At 43.1% G+C, this 21,846-nt stretch overlaps 1 long non-coding RNA gene across 1 annotated transcript; it reads left to right on the forward strand.

Annotated features, from left to right (window-relative positions):
- The first annotated feature begins 476 nt into the window (after window positions 1–476).
- LOC133382196 (uncharacterized) lies at window positions 477–15,335 on the forward strand. The gene is made up of 3 exons (XR_009761835.1): window positions 477–640; window positions 14,188–14,319; window positions 15,142–15,335. It is a non-coding gene; the product is annotated as an uncharacterized LOC133382196 (long non-coding RNA).
- Window positions 15,336–21,846: the final 6,511 nt, after the last annotated feature.

Consider the following 21,846-nt stretch of genomic DNA (forward strand, 5'->3'; position numbering starts at 1 on the left):
TTTGTTTTGTTTTTGCAGTGGTATTCAAAATACATATTTGTGCAAGTGCAAACAACTAGCCATGGACAGGAAACTGATTTATATAAAAATTATTTCAAGCCCCCACTGTAAGCCTGGTGTCTGTGTAAAACAACCCTGACGTGCTTTTGACACCATCAGATCAATAATGTAAAGGCATTTGGATTGCACCCTTTGTTTAAAACATCCCACAAAATTCCTTATCAGAAATTGTATCCCAAATGAGATAAAGGTGAAGATGACTAACTATCAAGACTGTGTGAAGTTAAGCTAGCACAGCTGCACTGAAGGTCATTACCTGTCACTCAACAGTCACCTCTCTTTTTACTCTCCAGAGCTAAAGATGTTATACATAAAAATGTTAACTGACATGTTTTTCTTTACCACCATTAAATGGATGAACCCAGCTGCTTTCAGTTTGACATAAATCTTTGATCAAGAATGCCTTGTGCAGGTGATTTAGCCTAGAGTCAGAGAGACCCAGAAATCTGGAGCATGAAGCTCTGAGCAGGAGTCTAAAACCAAACATCAAAACCAGATGGAAACAACAACAACAAAGAAAGCAAGCTAAGTGAAAAAAATGATGTTTCTGGGTTCAGGACACAATAATGCTTGGTTCAAGGTACTGTTAAATGTGGAGTTTTTAGTTTCCTCCATAGCTTTGCACTATGACCTTCCTGTGCCTTCCTTATCTGGCATACATTATTTTTGGAGATGGATATTTATAATCTAGTGTTTAAAGAGTTGCTTAGGTACTTAAGTATTTTTCCAGACATTTATGTAAACAATGTAAAATGGACTGCCTTCAAGTCAATCCCAACTTATGGAGACCCTATGAATAGGGTTTTCATGGTAAGGGGTATTTAGAGGGGGTTTACCATTGCCTTTCTCTGAGGCTGAGAGGCAGTGACTGGCCCAAGGTCACACTAGTGAGCTTCATGGCTGTGTGGGGATTCAAACCTTGGTCTCCCAGGTCGTAGTCCAACACCTTAACCACTACACCACACTGGTTCTCACTACACCACACTGATAATTGAGAATTGTTTATAGTTTAGAAGTGTTGGTGTAACATTTCTAGGAAATATACCCAGGACTGGGAAAGGTATAGGTATTTGCTCCACTTATTCATTGGATGAAGTGTGTACAGAAAAACTCCTTCACTTCACTTTCACTGCTTTGTTTGGCACTGTGGATGGACACAGATCTTCAGTTTGGGTCAGAGGCAGAGATCCATTTTGGTTTTTGCAAAGCTTTGTCTGTCTCTCCATGGACTATAATGAGGAAATAAATAGCTACAACATTTTCATATTTGGATAGAATTAGATGGAATTTTCAGGCATAGTAGTCAAGACAAAGGTGCAGGTACTTTGGAACAAGGAGCTTTTAATGCTTGAGGGGTTTTTTTTTAAAAAAGAACACACTTCCTTTTATTTGGCAGAACTGGATGAAATTTGGCAGCATAGTACATAGTCCTTTTTGTGGGGGAGAGGGAGAGGGAGACTGCCTTGAGGGCATCATGGCTAATGCTCGTGTTTAATCCTGCAAAGAGTGGATGACATTACTGAAACCTGAAAGTGTACATTAATGGAGTACTTGTGCAGACTATGACTGCATTCAGATACGGGGTTTATTGCATTATTTTTCCTGATTATAATGCTAGTGTTTCTGTCCCAATTTCTAATTTTCATTTCACACTGCAGTATCTATTGCTTTATGGAACTGTGTTTTTAAATCAATATATCACCATGTCACACTAAATTCCATTCACACCAGTGAGCATGGTGTGACACAACAATAGCTGATGTCATCGGTTTATGCACTTGCATGCTTCTATATGAGGAAATACCACCCCAAATTTCATTATGTAAGCAGCGGTTGCATGATCCCAAGAAAACCATGCGAAAAATAAAATGACAAACTCTCACAACTTTCTAGATTAATGGGGTTGTAAACATGGTTTTTTCTGGAAGCAACTAACAGAAATAATCGCCAAACTTTCACTTGATTCCACTGGATTTCCAGAAGTAGCTTTTATGTGATGTGAAAGATTACATAAAACATAAACATTAACAGGTAAAGAAATGACCTCTCAGCTCAGCTGGAGTGGGGGGATGAAGAAAGCAGGAGAACCATCCATCTATTTCATCCATGACATCTGATGGGTGATGTCTCATGACATGTATTTCTGTGTACATTGAAACTTTGTCTCTGTGATATGACTTACGAGTTTAACTTCATCTATTGTAACTTGCTTTAACTAAGATATGCCTTCAGAGTCTGATACTTTGATGCTAAATGGACATCCAGCAACTTCTTTCATGCAGATATATATTTCTGTTTTTCTGTTTCTGCAATGATGGCTAAGGCCACCTAGAATGTATTTTATTAGTTGGAGTGTGCAAGATATGAATAAATAGTGTATATTATAAAGACTGTTCTGCTGTCTGAACTCTGACTCCCAAATAGAAAATTTCTGGTATTTCGCAAGATTCAAGAATTCTTGAGTGGGGTCTCCTCTATTCTCTGCCTACACTAGATGGCTGCTGTTGATAACCTGTGAGCTTAGGTGAACTACCATTTAACATACAAGGACTATATGTAGACACAGAGGAAGGGAGAAAGCAGGCATTCACTGGCAAGGGTGCTGGCCTTGCCAATATCGCCTATTTGGGTGTTCCAGCTCCTCACTTGCAAACAAACATGTGAGAAAAAGGAGGGGCATATTGCCAAGCTCCACCCCCTCCAGCACTTCATAGAATCATAGAATAGTAGAATTGGAAGGGGCCTATAAGGCCATCAAGTCCAACCCCCTGCGCAATGCAGGAATCCAAATCAAAGCATTCCCGACAGATGGCTGTCCAGCTGCCTCTTGAATACCTCCAGTGTCGGAGAGCCCACTACCTCTCTAGGTAATTGATTCCATTGTCGTATGGATCTAACACTTAGGACGTTTTTCCTGATGTCCAGTTGAAATCTGGCTTCCTGCAACTTGAGCCCATTATTTCATGTCCTGCACTCTGGGATGATCCCGGCCCTCCTCTGTGTGACAACCTTTCATGTACTTGAACAGTGCTATCATATCTCCCCTCAGTCTTCTCTTCTCCAGGCTAAACATGCCCAGTTCTTTCAGTCTCTCTTCATAGGGCTTTGTTTCCAGTCCCCTGATCATCCTTGTTGCCCTCCTCTAAACCTGTTCCAGTTTGTCTGCATCCTTCTTGAAGTGCAGAGACCAGAACTGGATGCAGTATTCCATGTTGGCTCCTAGTAATCACTGCATTGTTTTCAAGGTGCTTACAGATTGACTGCTTTATAATCTGCTCCAGAGTTTTTCCAGGGATTGATGTTAGGCTGACTGGTCTGTAGTTCCCTGGTTCCTCCTTTTTGCCCTTTTTGAAGATAGGGACAACATAAGCTCTCCTCCAGTCATCTGGCACTTCACCAGGCCTCCATGATTTCGCAAAGATAATAAACAGCGGTTCTGAGAGTTCCACAGCCAGTTCCTTCAATACTCTAGGATGCAGTTTATCGGGCCCTGCCAATTTGAACTCATTCAAAGTGATTAGGTATTCCTTGACCATTTGTCTGTCAAGCTCCAGCTCCAATCCTGCCCCTTCTACTTCATGTTTCCCAGGAGGGTCATAGACCCTTTTTTGGGAGAAGACTGAGCCAAAGTAGGAATTGAGCACTTCTGCCTTTTCTTTGTTATCTGTTATCATTTTGCCATCATCATTGAGTAGCTGTGCCACCATTTCTTTTCTCTGTCTTTTACTATGGACGTATCTGAAGAAAGCTTTTTTGTTGCTTTTAGCATCCCTCGCTAGCCTCAGCTCATTCTCAGCTTTAGCCTTCCTGACACCATCCCTGCAATTCCGTGATACCTGCCTGTACTCTTCCTTTGTGGCCTGGCCTTCTTTCCACTTCCTGTATGTGTCCTTTTTTGTTTTCAGGTCATCTCTAAGCTTTTTGTGAAGCCGCATTGGCTTCTTCTGCTGTTTTCCCTCTTTTTTCCTTGTTGGAATTGCTTGCCATTGCTCTCTTAGAATTTCCGTTTTTAGAAACTCCCACTCATCTTGGACTCCTTTTCTCATTAGGGTGGCTTGCCATGGAACTGTACTTACAATTGCTTTGAGTTTATCAAAATCAGCTTTCCTGAAGTCCAGGGTGCGCACATGGCTACTCAGCTTTTGCTTCTGTTAAAATCAAGAATTCAAGTATGGTGGGGTCATTTCCCCCCAGAGTTCCTGTAACTGTAACTGCCACTTCATCCACCAAATCATCTCTATTGGTTAGAATCAAGTCAAGTATAGCTGATCCTCTGGTTCCTTCCTCCAGTCTCATCTCTACCCAGTTTATAGCTCTCCACAAGTGTGAGGGCAAAGTTCTGAAGCAGGAACTTCTTGCTCATGAAGGATTCCCATACAATTTTAAACCCTGTTTCCTACACTACTTGGGCCAGAATGGGAGTGGGGTGTATGTGTGAAGGGATAACTAACACTCAATACAGACTTAAACAACAAAACTAAATTAGGGTGCAAGGGGTTCAAACGGATTGTAGGAAAGGCTTGGTGTGGATTGGCATAAGGAAAGATCTCACAAGCAACATACTACCACCACCAACTCCACAAAGTCTTTCAGCACTGGTTCGTGTAAGACAGTAACACTTGTAACACTGGGACAACTGCTTCTATGTTACTTTCATTGTGACTGGAGACCCCTGGAAAAGTCATTTCCTGATGGGATGTTACAGCTGCTATTGATAAACTACACCCCTTCCTGTCCCTCGCTATTGTTTTCAACAGACCTTGTCTATGGATTTTTTAAAAAACTATCAAGATTAGCCATTGGCCTGCCTGATCCATCTTATGTTCTTAAATGCTCAACAATGCTGCCCTGAAATGTGAATACAGTCCAGTCAATGCATGTTTGATACTCTAATTCCATATCATTTCAGCTTCATAAGATATGGGGTACTCTTCTCTCATAGCTCCACAGAATCGCTTACTGCATGTAATAAGGAAAAGTAGGAAACAGAACTGATATGGAATCCTGAACTTCACAGTGTATATACTTATTTCATATCTATGTACCTTTCTATTCAGAGAGAGAAGAATTTCTAGGAGTATTCTAGTAAACACCCCATCCAACAATAATTATAATTCTACAGTTCATTTACAGAACTATAAAGTTTAACTCCATATTGCAGAGCATTTCACAGAACATTGCTTTGTAAAACCATGAAATATACAATACTTTTTTTTGTTTTAAATGAATAAATATGTGATACCATTATCGCCCCATTTTCAGATACTCACAGTTCAGCACCTCATCCATTGCAGTGGATGAAGATGGTGTAATGTGAACAGACTACCCACAAACAGTGCAGCTGAGTGGAAATTAGCTATGGGCACAGAATGACTTATTTCTAGGTACAGACATGTGGCTAAACACCAAATGTCTAGGTAATCAGCTTGAGATGTGCAAATAAACATAAAAAATGTGTTGATTTTGTTAATTCACAAGGGACCTTGATGTATGAAAGATCAGTAGTTTGGGATTTTTTAAATAAAAAATCAAATAGGGTCTTGGGGGGCATCTGGGAAGCATGCACACACTTTCACACCCACCCACCTCTAGTGCCAAATATCTCTGGAAGAAATCTAGTTGTGAGGGCCGAGGAGGTTTAGTATGGTATGCCCATTCCCCTTGTTCCATAATTCTTTCCCCATCCCTCTGATTTATTGGGGTGCTTATTGGTGGCACAGTGTCATTGCATAGTATTGAAGTCTGGAAAACTCAGAGCACAGGCTTTCTGACATGATTTATAAGAAGCTGAGAAAGATGTTTTTCACTCTGTCTATCCTCCGTGGCGCAGAGTGGTAAGCAGCGGTAGTGCAGCCGAAGCTCTGCTCATGGCCGGAGTTCGATTCCAACGGAAGGAGGAAGTCGAATCTCTGGTAAAAGGGGTCGAGGTCCACTCAACCTTCCATCCATCCATGGTTGGTAAAATGAGTACCCGGCATATGCTGGGGGAGTAAAGGAAGGCTAGGGACAGAACTGGCAATCCCACCCCATATATATGGTCTGCCTAGTAAACATCACAAGACGTCACCCTAAGAGTCGGAAATGACTCGCATTACAAGTGCGGGGACACCTTTACCTTTACTTTATGTTCAAAAGCAGGACTTGGGAAAAGTTGTTCAAGTAACCAAAACAATGAGCTCATCTCACACTGCTGCTTACCCAGGTGGGCTTGTTTAAGGCCTTCCCAAGCTGGGAAGGGACAGTGGGCTTGATTGGTTTGCAAATGTTGTCACCCTGCTTGTGTAAACAAGAGTCTTGTTAGTCAAAATGAAGCAGCTATGCCTCTGGAGGGAAAACTGGGAATACAGCTGCATTCCCAGCCCAAGATGTAGCAAATACAGGGTCAGAAGGGATAAACAAAACTCACCTGTGTGAGAACCCAGTAACCTAGGTGCTGGGAAGATAATGATCACATAGGTATAAGGTGCCCCCTCCCAGAGGGTCTTTTTGGGTATAAATAGAGGACCCCTAGTTTGGGGAGATTAAGCCTCAAAATACCATCCAGGGGAGCCTCAAAGTAACATCAAGGTAAGTCTCAAGGGGTCTCAGACGCAGAGTTTCAAGCAACAATCCTTGCTGTGCTGTGTCGCGAGGCTTCCAGTCGGCGAGACCAATGTAAGATAAGTGCAAAGGCAGGGGGAGGAAGGAACCCATTAGCCATTAGTTTTGGTTTGGTATTTTATTGCCTGTAAATGCCAGCCAGCTCAATGTAAACAGCTTTGGTTTAATAAATCATTTAACGTCTTCACCACCAGAGTGTTCATTGCCTCCTGAAATTTTGAACTAGTTTGGCTCTTCCCTGCCAGGGCTAGGTATTTGACAATACACCACCATTCTGCTTCAAGCTGATGGGGGTTGTAGTCCAAAAGATCTGGAAGGCACCAGGTTGGTGAAGGCTGCCCTACACAAAGAATATCTGTAGGACACCCTGTCCTAGATGGGGTTGCACTCCTCTGGAAGGAACAGCTTCATAGCTTGGGGGTACTCCTGGATCTGACCTTGTCACTGGAGGCTGAGTTATCCTCATTGGCTAGGAGTGCCTTTTTCCAGCTCTGGGTGGTTCACCAGCTACAGCCCCTTTTGGATAGAGATGACTTGGCCATGGTATTCTATGTTCTGGTAACTTCCAGACTGGATTATTGCAATGCCCTCTACAAGGGGTTGCCCTTGAAGATGATTTAGAAACTTCAGTTAGTCCAAAATGCAGTGGCCAGATTATTGACTGGCTTCCATTTAGATGTCATATAACCCCTGTTTTAAAACAGCTGCATTGGTTGCCAGTTAGTTTCTAGGCCCAATTCAAGGTGCTCATGCTAGTATTTAAAGCCCTAAATGACTTAGGCCCCAAATATCTGAAATACTCCTCCTTCCTATAGACTATCTTGGGTGTTAAGATCAGGAGAGTGGGCCCTCTTGGTAGTTCTGTTGCCCTCAGAAGCACTGGGGTGGTGGAGGGCCTGGGAATTCTCTCTAAATAGAGGTGTGTCTGGCACCTTGACTGTACAGTTTTCGTCTTATGCTGAAGATGCACCTCTTTACCCTAGCATATATGTGTGTGTGTGTGTGATTGTAATTTGTATTTTATATTGTTGTGGTGGAAGGGATGTTTTTTGGAAATTGATCTTCCTGAATTCCAATGTGAACTGACTTAATCCACACTTTCTGAACTAATGTGGAAAGTGCAACTTAAATAACACTGTTTTACACTTCCAGAATGTTCTAACACAATTCTCAGCTCAAAAAGTGTATTAAAATGCATTTTTAAAATGTATTTTTGAGAGAAAAATACACTGAAATATTCATATTTGTGTAGTTTTTTTTAAAAAATTGCAGATTAATGTGGAAATGGGATGGAATTGGCTGGTTGGTAGACACATGTGAAAGTGGGAGAGAGCATCCTTAGTAGAAGGAAAGGGCATCTGGTACCTGTTCTGCTATTCCTTTGATGTTCCCTTAATACAGCCTTTCATAACATGCTGGATGGGGCTGATTATTTATTTATTTGTTTATTTATTTAATTGTATCCCGCCCTTCCTCCCAGCAGGAGCCCAGGGTGGCAAACAAGGCACTAAAAATAGTTTAAAACATCATAAAAACCTTAAAATACATTAAGACAAAACAGCATTAAAAACATTTTAAAAACTCTAAAAAATGGGTTAAAACATTATTAAAAAACATATTAAGCAGTTCTGACACAGACACAGACTGCAATAGACCTCAACTTAAAAGGCTTGTTGAAAAAGAAAAGTCTTCAAAAGGCGCCAAAAAGATAGCAGAGATGGCGCCTGCCCTAATATTCAAGGGGAAGGAATTCCACGGGGTAGGTGCCACCACACTAAAGGTTCATTTCCTATATTGTGCAGAACGAACCTCTTGATAAGATGCTATCTGCAGGAGGACCTCACCTGCAGAGCGCAGTGATTGACTGGGTATGTAAGGGATGAGACGGTCTTTCAGGTATCCTGGTCCCGAGCTGTATAGGGCTTTGTACACCAAGACTAGAACCTTGAACTTGGCCTGTAGCAAATTGGCAGCCAGTGCAATTCTTTCAGTAGCGGGGTGACATGTTGGCAATACCCTGCTCCAATGAGCAGTCTCGCTGCCGCATTTTGCACCAGCTGCAGCTTCCAGGCCAACCTCAAGGGCAACCCCACATACAGCGCATTACAGTAATCCAGCCTGGAGGTTACTAGTGCGTGGACAACAGTGGTCAGGCTATCCCGGTCCAGAAACAGCCGCAGCTGTCTCATCAGCCGAAGCTGGTAAAAGGTACTCCTAGCCACTGAGGTCACCTGGGCCTCTAGTGACAAAGATGGATCCAGGAGCACCCCCAGGCTACGGACCTGCTCTTTCAGAGGGAGTACGATCCCATCCAAAGCAGGTAACTGACCAATTATCTGAACTCGGGAACCACCAACCCACAGCGCTTCCATCTTGCTAGGATTCAGACTCAGTTTATTGGCCCTCATCCAGCCCACCACCGAGTCCAGGCAGCAGTCCAGGGCTTGCATGGCCTCTCCCGATTCAGATGTTACAGAGAAATAGAGATGGGTATCATCAGCATACTGCTGACACCTCGCCCCAAAGCTTCTGATGACTGCTCCCAAGGGCTTCATATAGATGTTAAACAGCATGGGGGACAAGATGGTACCCTGCAGCACCCCACAGCACAGCTGCCAGGGGGCTGAAAGACAGTCACCCAATGCTATTATCTGAGAACGAACCTGGAAATAGGATCAGAACCACTGTAAAACAGTTCCTCCACTGCCCATCTCGCCAAGTTGGCCCAGAAGGATACCACGGTCAATGGTATCAAAAGCCACTGAGAGATCAAGTAAGAATAACAGAGTTGCACTCCCCCTGTCCTTTTCCAGATAAAGGACATCCATCAGGGCGACCAAGGCCGATTCAGTCCCATAACCAGGCCTGAACCCAGACTGGGATGGGTCAAGATAATCTATTTCATCCAGAAGTACTTGCAGTTGCTGCACCACAACCCTCTCAATCACCTTCCCTAAAAAGGGGGTATTTGCAACTGGTCAGTAGTTGTCACAAACCAATGGGTCCAGGGTGGACTTTTTCAGGAGTGGTCAAATCATCGCCTCTTTCAAGACAGCTGGAACCACTCCCTCCGGCAGTGATGCATTGATCCACCCTGGATCCACTGGGTCAGACCCCCTCAGCAAGCTTTAATAAGCCAAGAAGGGCAAGGGTTCAGAAGACACATTGCTGGCCGCATCATTGCAAGCACCTTGTCCACGTCATCAGACCGCATCAACTGAAACCGTTCCCAAGAAATTGCAGCAGACGTTGCACTGGAGACCTCATTGGGGACTACAGTATATGTAGATGGGGCATCAAGACTGCTACGGAGGCGAGCGACTTTACCCTCAAAGTGCCTTGCAAACAATTCACAGTGGGCCTCCGAAGCGTCTAAGGCTCCATTTCCTGGAGTTGATGTCAACAGGCCCCTGACAATACGGAAAAGCTCCACCAGACGGCTACTTGAGGATGCGATGGAGGCAGAGAAGTGGGCCTTCTTCGCCACCCTCACCGCCACACAGTAGGCACGGTTATGATGTTTTACTCATGCCTGATCAGCCTCACAGCACGTCTTTTGCCACTTGGCTCTAGCCGTCGTCCAGCCTGTTTCATTGCCCTTAGCTCACTGGTGTACCAAGGTGCAAGCCGGGCTCCACAGTGCCGGAGAGGACGCTCGGGGGCAACCGTGTCGAGAGCCCGACATGCCTCGCTGTTCCACAGCATGACAAGATCTTCAACAGGGTCACCTGCTCTATCTACTGGGAACTCCCCCAGGGCATTCAGGAATCCAGTGGATTCCATTAGTCTCCAGGGGTGGACCATCTTAATCTGTCCACCACCCCTGCAGGGAAGGATCGGAGCCATAAGACTAAACTTCACCAGGAAGTGATCTGACCATGACAGTGGGGTGACATCCACCCCCTATCTCCAGACCACCCCTTCCTTTTTTCTGGAGCAAAAACCAAGTCGAGGGTGTGCCCTGCCCTATGTGTTGGGCCAGTAACAACTTGAGACAGCACCATGGTCATCTTGGAGGCCATGAAATCCTGAGATGGAACACTAGAGGCAGCCATTGCATGGATCTTGAAATCACCCAGCACTATCGTTCTGGACTGCTCCAATGCCACAGCCGAGATGACCTCCACCAGCTCAGTCAGAGAAGCTGCCGGGCAGCAGGGTGGACGGTACACCAGCAGCAACCCTAGTTTGCTGTCTCCTCGGCCCAACACCAGGTGCAGGCCCTCACAGCCAGCTCCAAGACAGAGTGGTTTTCTGGTGACAGAGATGGAAGTTCTGTAGACCACAGCAACTCCTCCCCCCGTCCCTGCAGCCTGTGCTGGTGCTGCACCAAGTATCCAGGTGGGCAAAGTTGGGTTAGATCAACTCCTCCAAGCTCACCCACCCAGGTCTTGGTAATACACACCAAATCGGCACCTTCATCCACAATCAAGTCATGGATGAGAGTGATCTTATTATGTATGGATGTCATTAAACAACAACACACACAGGCCAGTGGACACAGCAGATGGGCAACGAGGAACCCATCCATGAGAGGAGTGGCAGCAAGGAACAAGGTACAGGTAGCCTTGCCTTCGCCTTCTATGTTAATTCACCACCTCCCCAGGGCTATATTTCCCTCTGCCCATAATCACTGAAATTGGGGTGGCATCACCCATGTTCCTCCGTGCTAAGACTCCTCCTAAATACCTAATATGGGCCCACCACAAGCCCACCAACAAAGCCTGCTGGAGTGAATTATCCCAGTAGGCCTCTGTGAGGATTGGGAACAGTCACACACATTCAAACTTACTCACACAGGGCCCATCTATTCCCCCTCCTGTCTCACACCCAGGGAGGGCCAGCCTTCTGCCAATTACAGACTCTCACTGTGAAGGCATCTGGCGACTTTCTCCTATCATTCAGTTCACTGCACAGGCTCCCACCCTGTGCAGAAACTACACATGTGCCACATGCCCTCCCCACCACCAATCTCCTCTAGACTGGTTTAACAGAAAACAAATTAAGAAATACAAAACAAGAAAAAAGTAATAGAAGGGGGGTAGAGCCCTTATGACTCCCTAAGGGGCTCCCCAAGGGACTTCCCAAGGGGCAGTCCCCTTTGGTGTTGCCCCTTTGGTGGCAACCTCGCCGGCAGATAACCCGCCGCCCAAGGGCAGCTGGGCTTTTATTCCTCCTGGCCCAGCCAGCAGCTGTTGCAAGGGGCTGCAAGATTGAGTGCAGTCTCTCTCTGGAGCAGGGGCCAGGCAGGGAGTCCCAGTCCTTGCAGCACTTACCAGGGACTTCAGCTGTCTGGACAGACAGCAGCCCAAAGGAGCTAATAGCCAACATCCAGATGCCAGATACTCACTCCCAGGGCAGGTCTTCTTCAGTCCCTTCGTGCTGCAACTGTACCCCATAAACAATGGACGGGGCTGATTAGAGTTGCAGTCCAACAATATCTTGGGAAGCAAAGGTTGGGAAAGGCTGATTACTGATTAGGCATTGAGTGCCCCATGGGAATGACGTTTCCAGGGGCGTTCTTTGGGGGTGGGGAGAAGATGGTTGTGCTCTGGAGATTAATTTTGTCTTCCTGAAGAGATTGAATGGAAAAACTTCAGGGGATTCCCCCTTCTGAAATGCCAAAAAAGTATGGGTTGAATATGTGTGCCCAGCCCTAATTTAAACCATTTCAAAATGGGAGCTACTATGTATTGTCCAAAAGCCTTCCTAAAAATGGGCCTGATTGGGACATGAATAACTGAAGGGCCGCCTTCTCCCATTTGTACCAGTCCATCTACTAAAATCATCATCAGAGGTCCTCCTGTGTGTTCTGGCATTCCCAGAAATACATCTAATTGTGACTAGGGAGGGGAACACTTCAGTTGCAGTGAAACAAAGCAAGCTGCCACAACATGAGTCACGCCATAAATCCATGAAGCTCAGTAATGTCTACATCGACAGGCAGTGGTTGTCCAGGACTTCAGGCAGGGGTCTTTCCAACCCTCCTGGGAGATGGCAGGGATTGAACCTGGGCATGCAAGGCCGATGCTCTACCACTGAGCTACAGCCCTTTCCTAAGGGAGGCTTATCTTGCCCCTTCTCTGTTGGCCTTTTTAAGAATGTTTTTGGGCCATAAATTAAATGGTTGTTTTTTATATCAAGTTTATAACCTGCCCTTCCTCCTTAAAGAGAGGGAGCTCATAATGATAAAATTACACAAAACAATTCAAAACAACATTATAATATATAGTAGACTGCTGCTAAACCAGCAGACTAAAAGTTCATAAAATGACTTATCAAAGTCCTGGAAAGATTGATTAAAAAAAATGTCTGAAGGCAGGTTTTCCTTGGGAGGAAATTCTATAGCCAGGAATTGTTGTTCCTTTTTGAAGTTTTGTTTATTTTCTGTGGTTAAATTTGTGATGATTTGTATTTTTGTATTTCTTCTCCCACACTTGATGTTCTATGGCTGTTTTATGACATTTATTGTTGCTAATTTGTTTTTTAAATAGTGAAGTTATTGTTTTAACTTCTGATATTTGGGCATATGAATGAAAGGTAGGATATAAATCTTTTCAGAAGGCAGATATTGTGCTCTTTATAGTTACTTCACAAGCTGAGCTCTGATACAAATTAAAGCCTGTACATAATGCAGCCTTTCCCTGTCAGATAAGGAAATCCACAAAGCCAATTGCTTTTGAACACTTGTGGTGTAGTGGTTAAGGTGTTGGACTACGACGTGGGAGACCAGGGTTTGAATCCCCACATAGCCATGAAGCACACTGGGTGACCTTGGGCCAGTCACTGCCTCTCAGCCTCATGAAAACCCTATTCCTAGGGTCGCCATAAGTCGGAATCAACTTGAAGGCAGTACATTTACATCTTTATGACGAGAAAATAGTTGAGATCAACTTCTACATTTAACATGCTAAATCATGACTAATTTAATTTTCTTCCCTAGAATACCGATTAATAACCCTCATGCGTGCTAAAGTGTTCTGTGTCATATTACATTGTATTGATTGAATTAACCTTTACCTGACATTTATATTTAATACTATGGGGAGCTTTCTAATAAATCATTTAGTAAAATGAAAATGAAATGATCTACTGGAAAGAGACAGCACTGATGCTTGGACTCCTTGGTTGAAACTTGAAAGATAAAAGCACTTCATGACAAAACAGCATCTTGCCTGTATCACTAGACAATACATAAATGGATTTGGTATGAAGAGCTAAAAGCTGCATATAACTGAGAGACTCAGAGCATTTTTCATTGATGTCACTCTGTGGCAATAGTGCTTTTACTGATAAGATGGAACTTTTATTTTTCCAGCAAGGCATTCCCTAGGGCTTCAATGCAGTTATTGAAACAAGTGGAGGAGGGGCCATCACCTTTCCTTAGGATTGACTCCAAGACCAGAGAGAGAACTTACTATGGTCAAGAAAATAGTTGCCCAAAATGCTGACCAATTGCTCTTACTTCTCTATTCTCATGTCCTTTAAGAGGTTTTACACACTGCTCCTTCTCTTTGGGATGCACAGCGCAGCAAAGGTCAGTGAGAAGAAGAGGTCCCTCCTTTGCCTGCTGTTCCATATCCAAGTATGGTTGCTGAGGCACAGGAAGTAATGAGACACTTTCTTCATTTCATCCCCAGCTGTGATGAACCAAATCTGGTAAATATACAATGTGAATTAAGAGTGGAGCAGATTTTTGGGAGTCAGATTTCAAGAGGAGGCTCAGCCTCACATGCTTTCACAGTATTAGCTGAATCACATGCTGCCCATGTTCTCCCAGAACACTCCTATAAGAATTCTAACACTTTTCTTCTCTGTCTCCAAATCTGCCCATGTAGCTGTCAACACACTGTAAATCTGATGTGTTTCTCTTCTACCATTGGCAATTGCCTGCTGTTAAATAACTTTTTCATTCAATGTTACCAGGTGGACAATGTTGTTAGATTCACACTTTTTCTATTTGCTTGGATCTGTCTTCAGGTGAGGAAAATCTCTCTCTCTCTCTCTCTTGTGTCATGGTGGGTTTGTCTTTTGAGGGATAAAATACTGATATATTTTTAAAAAGTTTCTTTGCAGTCTGCTAAAGCAGGGGAAAGATCTCTTGGTAGATCTCTTGAGTTAGTTGCTGTAGGCAGGCAAGGGTTTCTGACTCCCACTGTTTAACAAAAGCAAAAACAAAGTGCTCCCCACCACCGCCAAATTAGGCTGCTGAAATGAAGAAAGCTAATCAGGAGTGTGGGCTTTAGTGTGAAAGAACCGTGAGCCAGTTCAGTTCAGGCCTTTTGTTTTAGACATGCCCTCAATAGCATTATTTGGAAAATACAGAAACTGCTGCCATATTAAGAAACTGCTGGGTACTGGCTTTTGACAGTTAATTAGCTTGAGATGGTAAAATTGAAGAAATTACTCATTAAGGGCCTATTTAAAAGTCACTCCCATAGTCTAAAATGCCAACTTTTAAACATCAGTACTTTTTTCCAGGTCTCAGGACAATTGCATGCTCTCTTTGGAGGTGACATCAAGTTTGACAAGCAGAAGAAACAGTAGAAGGAATAAAATGTTTTGCAAACACTTGTTCATCACATATTGTTAAAGAACACACACACTGCATTTATAGTATATTATAATCTCTTTCCATGTTATATTATCCCAGTGGAAAACTCTCCATAATAAAGCTTCAAAATTTGACCTTCAAGGAAATAGAATTTGAAAAGGTGGAAGTATGGCTCAATAGCAGACACCATTTATGCACATGCTCACTCAGATCCACAGTCTGATTAAATGAGGGTGTTTAGATTTAAGTAATTTTATTCCCATTGATAACAATGGGAATAAATAAATTTAAATTATTTAGAAGCAAAGTTTCTAGATATTCTAAATGACTATTCCCTAGACCAGTTGGTCATGGAACCGACCAGAGGGACGGCAACCCTGGACTTAATCCTCAGTGGGGACCGGGACCTGGTGCGAGATGTAAGTGTTGTTGAACCGATTGGGAGCAGTGACCACAGTGCTATTAAATTAAACATACATGTAACTGGCCAATTGCCAAGAAAATCCAACACGGTCACATTTGACTTCAAAAGAGGAAACTTCACAAAAATGAGGGGATTGGTAAAAAGAAAGCTGAAAAACAAAGTCCAGAGGGTCACATCACTCGAAAACACTTGGAAGTTGTTTAAAAACACTATATTAGAAGCTCAACTGGAGTGCATACCGCAGATCAGAAAAGGTACTGCCAGGGCCAAGAAGATGCCAGCATGGTTAACGAGCAAAGTCAAGGAAGCTCTTAGAGGCAAAAAGTCTTCCTTCAAAAAATGGAAGTCTTGTCCGAATGAAGAAAATAAAAAAGAACACAAACTCTGGCAAAAGAAATGCAAGAAGACAATAAGGGATGCTAAAAAAGATTTTGAGGAGCACATTGCTAAGAACATAAAAACCAACAACAAAAAATTCTATAAATACATTCAAAGCAGGAGACCATCTAGGGAGACAATTGGACCCTTGGATGATAAGGGAGTCAAAGGTGTACTAAAGAACGATCAGGAGATTGCAGAGAAGCTAAATGAATTCCTTGCATCTGTCTTCACAGTGGAAGATATAGGGCAGATCCCTGAACCTGAACTAACATTTGCAGGAAGGGATTCTGAGGAACTGAGACAAATAGTGGTAACGAGAGAGGAAGTTCTAAGCTTAATGGACAATATAAAAACTGACAAATCACCGGGCCCGGATGGCATCCACCCGAGAGTTCTCAAAGAACTCAAATGTGAAATTGCTGATCTGCTAACTAAAATATGTAACTTGTCCCTTGGGTCCTCCTCCGTGCCTGAGGACTGGAAAGTGGCAAATGTAACGCCAATCTTCAAAAAGGGATCCAGAGGGGATCCCGGAAATTACAGGCCAGTTAGCTTAACTTCTGTCCCTGGAAAACTGGTAGAAAGTATGATTAAAGCTAGATTAACTAAGCACATAGAAGAACAAGCCTTGCTGAAGCAGAGCCAGCATGGCTTCTGCAAGGGAAAGTCCTGTCTCAGTAACCTATTAGAATTCTTTGAGAGTGTCAACAAGCATATAGATAGAGGTGATCCAGTGGACATAGTGTACTTAGACTTTCAAAAAGCGTTTGACAAGGTACCTCACCAAAGGCTTCTGAGGAAGCTTAGCAGTCATGGAATAAGAGGAGAGGTCCTCTTGTGGATAAGGAATTGGTTAAGAAGCAGAAAGCAGAGAGTAGGAATCAACGGACAGTTCTCCCAATGGAGGGCTGTAGAAAGTGGAGTCCCTCAAGGATCGGTATTGGGACCTGTACTTTTCAACTTGTTCATGAATGACCTAGAATTAGGAGTGAGCAGTGAAGTGGCCAAGTTTGCTGATGACACTAAATTGTTCAGGGTTGTTAAAACAAAAAGGGATTGCGAAGAGCTCCAAAAAGACCTCTCCAAACTGAGTGAATGGGCAGAAAAATGGCAAATGCAATTCAATATAAACAAGTGTAAAATTATGCATATTGGAGCAAAAAATCTGAATTTCACATATACGCTCATGGGGTCTGAAGTGGCGGTGACCGACCAGGAGAGAGACCTCGGGGTTGTAGTTGGCAGCACGATGAAAATGTCAACCCAGTGTGCGGCAGCTGTGAAAGGCAAATTCCATGCTAGCAATCATTAGGAAAGGTATTGAAAATAAAACAGCCGATATCATAATGCCGTTGTATAAATCTATGGTGCGGCCGCATTTGGAATACTGTGTACAGTTCTGGTCGCCTCATCTCAAAAAGGATATTATAGAGTTGGAAAAGGTTCAGAAGAGGGCAACCAGAATGATCAAGGGGATGGAGTGACTCCCTTACGAGGAAAGGTTGCAGCATTTGGGGCTTTTTAGTTTAGAGAAAAGGCGGGTCAGAGGAGACATGATAGAAGTGTATAAAATTATGCATGGCATTGAGAAAGTGGATAGAGAAAAGTTCTTCTCCCTCTCTCATAATACTAGAACTCGTGGACATTCAAAGAAGCTGAATGTTGGAAGATTCAGGACAGACAAAAGGAAGTACTTCTTTACTCAGCGCATAGTTAAACTATGGAATTTGCTCCCACAAGATGCAGTAATGGCCACCAGCTTGGACGGCTTTAAAAGAAGATTAGACAAATTCATGGAGGACAGGGCTATCAATGGCTACTAGCTGTGATGGCTGTGCTCTGCCACCCAAGTCAGAGGCAGCATGCTTCTGAAAACCAGTTGCCGGAAGCCTCAGGAGGGGAGAGTGTTCTTGCACTCAGGTCCTGCTTGCGGGCTTCCCCCAGGCACCTGGTTGGCCACTGTGAGAACAGGATGCTGGACTAGGTGGGCCACTGGCCTGATCCAGCAGGCTCTTCTTATGTTCTTATGTTCTTATGTCTGTTGGCTATAGGTTCATTCTCGAACTGCAAGTTTTTTTTCCTATTAGTGAATTGATCAATATGCACAAACTAAGATGGATGTATTGATGCTTAATGTATTACCATGTTTAATGAGAGCTGAAGGTTTTTCTGTTTTTTTCATCTTTTTGTGTGCTTTCTTCTCCCCTCTCTCCCCCCTTTCTTTCTTTCTTTAATAAATTTTCTATTTAAAAAATCAATAAAAAATCTTTTAGTGTTTTTAGGTCCTTTGTCCTAATTTTATTTGCTGTTGATCGTTTTGTTCTGACTTTATGCTGTTGGTGGTTTTATTCTGTCATAGATTTCATGTTGGTGTTTTAATACTTTTTATTGTTTTAATTTTTACTGTAAACCAACTGTTTTGCCATAGGGCAGAGGTTCTTTAGGAAAGATTCAGGTAAGCAATTAAATTAACACCAAATGTGCTAGTTGACAGCTTTATTCGTAGAATAAGGGTGAAATGAACAAAAGTAAGCAAAAAAATCTTTCAGTTGTGGGAAGACCCCTGTAGGTGTGATTGGCAATAGTTGGATTCCTGGCCATCAGTCACCCACTCTCCTCCTGTCCTTGCCTTAAAGTATGTGTTGGAATCTCTCAGAGAGCAAGTGGCCCTATCAGTCTTACAGTATATAGGAATTTACTATGCTATCACAGCTGAGTCATTCACCTGTTTACATTCTATTTCCTTGTTCTTTAAGTCCATAGACACAGGAAGAGGAGAGGAGGCTGGCTCTGCAGGCCTGGGCCATGAAAAAAAAAAGACAATACATTACAAAATAAATTTTGGTATCTCAACAGACCATAGAGTGGCTATAATTAATGTGCTGAGATTTAGCAACAGATAAGTCTTCTATAAGCACCAACATTTATTAATATGATCTTGACATGCAAAGTACAATACATACCTTGAGACCAGAACTATAGAACTACTAGGACCCAGTTCCCATTTGGTCCATGTGGTTGTGACAGTGTTAACTTGTGCGGAGTGCATGCTGCTGAGTGTTGCTCTGAAGCAGTTATTCTTTTTTTTTTTTTGGCATAGTACAGCAACTTTATAATCTGTTTAGTTGTAGTTCCCAACGATGGAAAATGCTGTAAGAGTGTGTTGGAAGTAGGGTTGCCAGGTCTTCGATTTTTACCCAGTGACTCCATTTTGGGGGGGATCCTCTCGGGGTGAGTTACCCCAATTTCCAGACCCTTCACTTTCATTTTTCTTTAAAAAAAAGTTTCTAGGTTGTCTAATTCAAGAGATATATACCAAAATGTCAGCTCCCCCCCCACAACTTCTATTAGAAGTCGGCTGCTCTAATTCCTGCCCTTTCAGGTTTTTAGTCAATAAGTGGTCAGGGCTGCGATTGATGAGAGATTTGCTGACCTCCGGGCAATAGCCAGAATCCATTGCAAATTCTGAACACAGTTTCCTTTTCCTGCTTGTCTGCACATCAGAGGTTGAGTGAGTGTGTAACTTTCAGTGACAGCTAGATTGCCTTTCTACAATAATATAGCTGGAAATCTAAAACTGAGGATAACAGCAGGATCTTGGTAGGCATGCACAGTAAACAATTTCACTTCTGATTATAATAAAAGTGTACATGCAGGGGGTTTTTAATTACTTGCAAAAAATAACATATTATACTGTCTTAATAATGTTGCTTCCACGCTGCTAAAACAAGATCAGCATAGCACATGTTGCTGTTATTTGGGCTGATTGCAAGTGTTGCCAGCACTCACCATATGCTCAGAGGCACCGGTTATCAAATTGATATGCCCTAGATATGCTGTGCATTCATTAGTGAATTGAAAAGAACAATTTAAAAGGATACTTTTTTAAACAGGGGAAGGGCTGTAGCTCAATGGTAGGGCAGATGCTTTGCATGCAAACGTTCAAAATTCAATCTCTCGAAAAAAACTATTGCCTGGAAGCATGGAGAGCCAATGCTAGTCCACATCATCAGTAATGAGCTTGATAGTACCAAATGGTCTGAGTCAGTACAAGGCAGACTCCTTTGTGCCTAAAACAGGAAAGAGATCCAAGGGCCACAGTGACTCTGAAATTAATTTATGTATTTTACTTACAACATTTATATATGGCTTTATGGTAAAACACCTCAAAGTGGTTTATAGAAAGAATTAAAATTATTGGCAAAAAAGTTAAAAACTGGTTTTTAAAAACATTCAAAATAAAAACCATCAATGAGTTAAAAACAGATAAAAAGCATAATAGCTTCTACAAGCCTGGGTAGGCTAGCCTAAACAAAAATGTTTTTAGCAGGTGCTGAAAAGAGTACAATGAAGGCACCTTTCTAATGTCAATAGGCAGGGAGTTCCAAAGCATAGGCACTGCCACACTAAAGGATCAATTTCTTACAAGAGCAGAACAAGTACTATGTGGCACCTGTAACATGGAAAGCATACATTGAACTTGGCCTGGTAGCAAATTGGCAACCAGTGCAGAGTTCAGAGCAGAGGTATTATGTGCTGGCAGGGCCTCACTCATGTCAGCAATTGTGCCACAGTATTCTGCACTAATTGCAGCCCCCAGGTCAGGCTGTGCTGAATGGGATTTCTGTGACTCTGGCTGATTGCCTGTCAGGTCATTGTAGCTTTGGTTTTTTGTTAGGAACCCTGACTGATTGTGGGATGCTGAAGTTTCTGCCTTACTTGTAGGAATCTTGTTGTGGATGGTATGGTATTGCATTTAGGAAAATCATCACTATTATTTGTTTTTGTTTTTCTGTTTGCATTTCATTTACATCTGACCTTACATCCATAGTGGCAACAACAGTGGTTCCATGCACTCAGTTCATCCCCCTTAAACCCACTGATGATGCACCTTGTTGTTTGCATGATGGTTTGTTTCTTGCCCAATAGTGGTAAAAGAGAATTCACATACTGGGAAGTGTGGGTGCAATTGCTGTTGTTCCCAATCTACTGCCTGTGAAGGCAGACCAAACCATGTGTGTTTTCTGTCAATTATTCTCTGGAATATGGCTGTCAATGTGAGTTTACAGCAGCCCACAGGGTAGGCAAGAAAGGGTGACACCTGTAAAGAAGTTTTGAGTAGTCACATTAAAAGGCAGGGGCAGGGCATTCCAAACAGGGGATTGCCAATCCTGCTTTGATATGGATATCTTTGCAGAGGATCCCTAGTCAAGCCTTACCAATAGCACAATCCTAACCATATCTACTCAGAAGTAAGTTCTGTTGAGTTCTGTGGCACTTAATCCCTTAGTGTGTTTAGAATTGCAGGCTTCAGAGGCATCATCTTTACTTCTGACTGCTCCCATCTAACATCTCCACAACACCAGGCTCCCTTCTTCGTACAATGGTCTTCTGGTGACTGGCCTGGCCTGAGGGCACTTAAACCCTTCTTGGCAGAAGCAAGTAGGCTAGAGTAAATGTACCTTACCCAGGCACACTAAGCAGGTGAGAAGAAATTATCCTGTCACTTCAGTTGGACCTGGAAACCCCCTCATTCACCTACAACTTCTTTCTTAATTTCTAATCAGAGAATTTTTTATTTTGTTTGAGTGGTATACTCCAAGCAACTGTGGTTGATGCTTAATGTAACATGCTTAATGACATCACTGGGGCTCACCCCGTGACATCAGTTGGGACCACCCCCATTACATCACTAGGCTCCACCCCTGAAATTTCAGTGTTTGGGATGCTTCTGATCCGGCAACTCTAGTTGGACATTCTTTACATTAAATTTCTGATACCCATTGGAGTGTACAGCTGGATTCTGTATGACCAATTGCAGCTCACT

This window comes from Rhineura floridana, chromosome 3 (assembly GCF_030035675.1).
Source record: "Rhineura floridana isolate rRhiFlo1 chromosome 3, rRhiFlo1.hap2, whole genome shotgun sequence".
Lineage (NCBI taxonomy): Eukaryota > Metazoa > Chordata > Lepidosauria > Squamata > Rhineuridae > Rhineura > Rhineura floridana.